Here is a 5,000-nt window from a genome sequence, read left to right on the forward strand (position 1 = left end):
AGGAAATCATTACATTCAAGCTTCAAATCACATAGTTAAACACGAGAAACACATGCATTCTTCTAGTATTGAAATCATAAACTTACCCTTGACTTTAAGTGTTTTTGTCGTGTTCTTGCAAATACTGTTGAGGCTGTGAGCTTCCAAAATAATCCTCGGGAATCTTAGATTCGATATTCCATTGAACTCTGTGACCCGAAGAGCATTCAATTCTTTCATTATGTGGTGTTTGGTTTAAACCAAATGACAAGTATGTCAAGAAAGTCTATTGTTCTTGGCATGGTAGATGTTTCCAGTGTGTAAAGAAAGTGAAAACTGAGAGCCTGATATACCTAATTTGCAATTCAGTTGTCCATTAGTTTGTCAAGTTTGCGCTGAGAAAAACGCCAAAATAGCTTAAGAAAAGTTAGGAAACTGCAATTGTTCAAAGAGCGCGCGATGAGTCTTCAAATAGGACTTCTTTTTAATCCAATAGCTGTAGTACTTAATCTGCTCCTAAACTTTTTTGGCGGTGTATTATGCAACTATTGATGTATTTACCAGTTAAGCTAACTTTCTTCTTATAATTTAATGATGTCTAACTCTCTAGTTTTTTTTTCTTTCTTCAAGTACGTTCATGATTCATGATTGACCTGTCAAGTATGTCATGATTGACCTCGCCGAATATGTCAAGAAAGTCTATTGTTCTTGGCAAGGTAGATGTTTCCAGTGTGTAAAGAAAGTGAAAACTGAGAGCCTGATATACCAAATTTGCAATTCAGTTGTCCAATAGTTTGCCAAGTTTGCGCTGAGAAAAACGCCAAAATAGCTTAGGAAAAGTTAGGAAGCTGCAATTGTTTAAAGAGCGCGCGATGAGTCTTTTTGCGACTTTAATTTGTGTTTGGTCAGTACTCCATCAATAATTAATATTTTAAGACCTATAAAAGAAAGAGAAAACAAGTAATGGAATAGTTTCCATGCGGCAAGGATTGGTGATCGCCATAATCTACGCTTATGCACTAGTCATTTGTTTCCCCCACCCCCCGACCCCCGGGGATAGTGGGGACATATGGGGAAATTACTAGGGCAATTACGCGAGATTACGCCACAATTACGCCTCTAGGGGGTAGGGAAATTACAAGATTTTCGTTCCTCTGCCTTACCCCTCTGGGGACATACAGGGGGAAATATCGGGGAATTCTTACCTAGGAGGACTGGGACTGAAAAGAAACGAAGAGCAATGGTAATGAGTATTTTCAAACGTGTAAAATCAATATGGCGGCGGGAGAAGTCTAAACTTTTTCTTTATTGGTCGCTTATTCCTGTCTTGTTTCTATCCAGTTCTTTTTTTTTTGTTTTTTGTTTTGTTCTTTATATAGTTCATGTGGCTCACACAAATGGCAAGAACTGTATATTGTGGTAATCTCCCTAACATTTCCTTGATGACTCAGAATCTTTTAGGAACAGAGGGGTGGGGGAGTTACCTGTGTTTGTCTGCTCTAGTCCCCAGTGGAAATACACCTACTTTACAACCATTCAAATGTAATTTCTCTACCCATCCCCGGGGGTCAGGGGGTGGGAAACAAATGACTAGTGCATAGTCAGTTGTACAATTTCAACTGGTGTGATATGGGGGTCAGAATAAAGAAGTATGGATTTCTGGACTATGGACTTCGAAATGGATATTATTTAATTAAATATAAATAAAAAAGGGTTTGGCATGAGTATTTAAATAGGACTTTTTTTTTATCCAATAGTTTTTTAGTACATAATCTCCTAAACTTTTTTGGTGTATTATACAACTATTGATGTATTTACCAGTTATGCTAACCTCCTTCTTATAATTATAATTTAATGTCTACTCTCTCTAGTTTTTTTTTTTTCTTTACTCAAGTACGTTGATGATTCATGATTGACCTGCCTCGAATAGCAAATCTGCTACCTGCGGGTCAACATGAACTTTCCTTAATTTTTGTAATGGGAACTTTTCTCGCTCATTTCTCAACAGCTTTTTTTTTTTCTTACCCGACGAAATCCACCGTTCTCGTACAATGTGATTGCACACATTCTTGGTCAAATGAGACGACATGCCCGATCCTCAACCACAAAACTAGGATAGGTATATGGCTTGGGGCTTCTTAGGAAACTTTTTGTTTCTATATTTTGATTTGTTCTTGATAGTAGGTCAGGATCACAGACCGCAATGTAACTATTGTTTGCATGAACCTACAAGTGACAGGGCAAAATTTGGCTCAATTGAATTTACCAAGTGCAAGGCACGTGTTTTGGATCATATACCCAAACGTACCACTCGTATTTTTCCAACTGATTCTTAAAATAGTAGGATCAATATTTTCAAAATGAACGCAGTCTTTGTATCCTTGGGCGTATATGGAAGCGCGCCTCGTTTTGGGTTCCAAAATAAATTGCATTGGGAACAGTGATAAAAATGTTTGGAATTAAATTTTAACAACAGATCCCACTGTAATTAGCCGCAAGTTCCACGAACACTCCATGTAAGAACATCTTATCTTTGGCATAGATTTTGCCAGCTATACCAAAATAACCTGCGATCAAGCGTACTTTGCTTGAGACAGGGCGCTAAAAAGTACCTTTTCCCCACCATGTCTAAGGAAAAGTACGCCTGATCGCAGGTTATACCAAAATCGGATATTAATATTGGAGTTGTGGAATAATCGGACAACGGATACTAATAAAAAAAGCTGATACTTCACATTTTATTACTGGCAACAAACCTGTTCAAAGCTGAAAAAAGTGCGACAAATACACGCCTCTTGCATGATTTCATATTTCAATGCGACGTTATAGCTACACTTAACCGCAAACTGTCGAGCGATTGCAAATGCTCGACAATATTTCCTTTTCAATACGCGCATGCCAGCGATGTGTTGTTCTTGAGCTGACTTATCAATCAGAATTATTAAATGATAGAATGCGAACCGACAGATGAATTAGTAATTGAAAAGGAAAGAGAATAGGGCTTTTTACAAAGCAGTTCTCCGACTTTACAGCATGACCTTACACTGATCAATACTGACTTCTTCAGTAAAGACAACAGCTGTAAAAAACACTTGTAGATAGCTGAATTGGTATGTAAGTACAAAGATATTGTTTAACATGCAAGCCTCCACTGAGGATCTTGCCGCGGTGGATCTTCTTTACCGCTTCTGGGCCTGAAATCAATAAATTAAAAGGATTTAAAACGCAAGGATATTGGTGAAGTCAATCGTACCCTTATAATTCCCGATGGTGGATTTCAGTTTAGTCTGGTAAATAAATTAGAGAGGTGTGTTAATCGATGATGAATATAGTAAACTTGGAAAAAACACAGATTTTCTAACATAAGTCGAGCCTATGACCTCCGATGAGGTAAGGGAGCAGATACCCAATCATGATTTTTTATTTTTTGTTTTTTTTGTTTCGCTCTCGCTGCCAATATCGCAATGATCAGGGCTGGGAGATCGAGGCTTTCATCGCTTTCTGTCTTGTATAGCCACAACCATTTTTCTTTTCGTCAATAAAACCTTTTCCACTCTTTTCAAAATAAAAGTTTTTTACATAAGTCGACGAACGTGATTCTTTTCTACGGAGGCCTGACGGAGGCCATTTTTTTTCACAAGCTGTTCAAGCCGCGCATATTTAAAATTTTATCACGTCATTACAACTGACCAATCAGGTGCCTCTTTTAAATATAGCTGCCGTGTCGGATAAAGGCGGAAGGCAAGGCAATTTACTGATACATCTCTTTCTTCATCTCTTAATAAACCCTCTGTTAGTGCAGTGAAAAAGGGAACAATAAATAACAAGATGAACTATTCGTTGGTACAGTTTGTTTTCCCAATTCTCTTTTTTCACCAGTCCCATAATACAGTTCATTTTGGGGCGTTATTTGCATTGAAATAATGGATATCCACTTCACTGAAGCATGGTACAGCCCCAAGAGTAAATTGTTTTTATGTAAAGAACCCCCCCCCCCCCCCCCCCCCCCTTCCCCAACCCTCCGCCATAACGTATTGCAGTTATGGATTGGTGAAAACAGTGAATATAGATCATGTGATCCTTGTCTTGTTCATCGAGAACAATCCGTCGCGGAGAGCGTGCAAATGTCCGATCTTCAAAATGTACCTCCATGAGTATAAATGTATAAAAACTAAGTTTAACATTGGGAAAACATAACGTACAAGTATAAATAAGGTCTATTGGTTCCTGTAATTACCTCGGCTGATTCGTCATAGTTAACAGTGTACTCATACAGTGCCTGCACAAACAAAAGAGAACAACTAGGTGAGACACTGTGCTTTCGATCTTTTTTCTTCTTTTGTTTTCAAGTTAGTACCACACCTGGTAAATAAAGTTGTAGTGGTCAAGAGAGCACACATTCCATGTCGGTCGTTCCGGAGATTTTTGGACAACTCGAACACATCAACAACTGATGTCTTGCTTTCCTCGTGGCTCCCTATACCGATGTCCAAGGCAATATACACACCACTGAAACCCAAGCCATCGCTGAAAAAGCCAGAAATAAGAAGGAATTCAGTGATAATTAGCACAAGTTACTCGGGAATAAAGAAAGGAGATACAACGAATCGCCATGGGAAGACGACGGTCACGTAGCCGTGATGATGTATCAAAACAAAGAAGTGACAACCTTATTGGTATTTCTTTTTCAACTTAAGTGCTACTATGACCAAAAAACAATCAATTTTTATTTTTCTTTGGATTTCAAAACTATGTGAACTAAACAGCAAGTGTATCAAGTTTCAGTCCTTGATTTGAAAAAGATACCTTTTTATTTTAACTGAATTTTTCCTATTTAATGGTCCGCCATTACTAACTTTAAATATTGAGAGAGCTGGATCGAGGAGAAAATATAGTTAAAGACTCCATAGTTTAAGAATGCTATGCGTGTGTACGAGGCTGAATTAATATGAAACACAGGAGTTTCGATCGGGCTTTCAGACTTTAAACTCGTGTTTTGCATATATAATAAGCTGCGTTTA

The 5,000-nt window shown here is 38.0% G+C and overlaps 2 protein-coding genes and 1 long non-coding RNA gene across 4 annotated transcripts in view; 1 reads left to right on the plus strand and 2 right to left on the minus strand.

Moving 5' to 3' along the window:
- The window catches only part of LOC137992236 (uncharacterized), an 18,905-nt gene extending 18,681 nt beyond the window's left edge, over positions 1-224 (minus strand). Inside the window, exon 1 of the mRNA XM_068837444.1 lies at positions 87-224. The gene's annotated coding sequence lies outside the window, so the exon portion shown is untranslated. The remainder of the gene's footprint in view (positions 1-86) is intronic.
- LOC137992237 (uncharacterized) overlaps positions 1-4,467 on the plus strand; it is a 26,787-nt gene extending 22,320 nt beyond the window's left edge. For both annotated transcript variants that reach the window (XR_011121663.1, XR_011121662.1), the window contains exon 3: positions 4,330-4,467. This is a non-coding gene — a long non-coding RNA (uncharacterized lncRNA). The remainder of the gene's footprint in view (positions 1-4,329) is intronic.
- Positions 4,378-5,000, minus strand: part of LOC137992235 (uncharacterized) — a 14,230-nt gene continuing 13,607 nt past the window's right edge. The window contains exon 13 of the mRNA XM_068837443.1: positions 4,378-4,506. The gene's annotated coding sequence lies outside the window, so the exon portion shown is untranslated. The remainder of the gene's footprint in view (positions 4,507-5,000) is intronic.

Source organism: Montipora foliosa, chromosome 2, assembly GCF_036669935.1.
Source record: "Montipora foliosa isolate CH-2021 chromosome 2, ASM3666993v2, whole genome shotgun sequence".
Classification (NCBI taxonomy): domain Eukaryota; kingdom Metazoa; phylum Cnidaria; class Anthozoa; order Scleractinia; family Acroporidae; genus Montipora; species Montipora foliosa.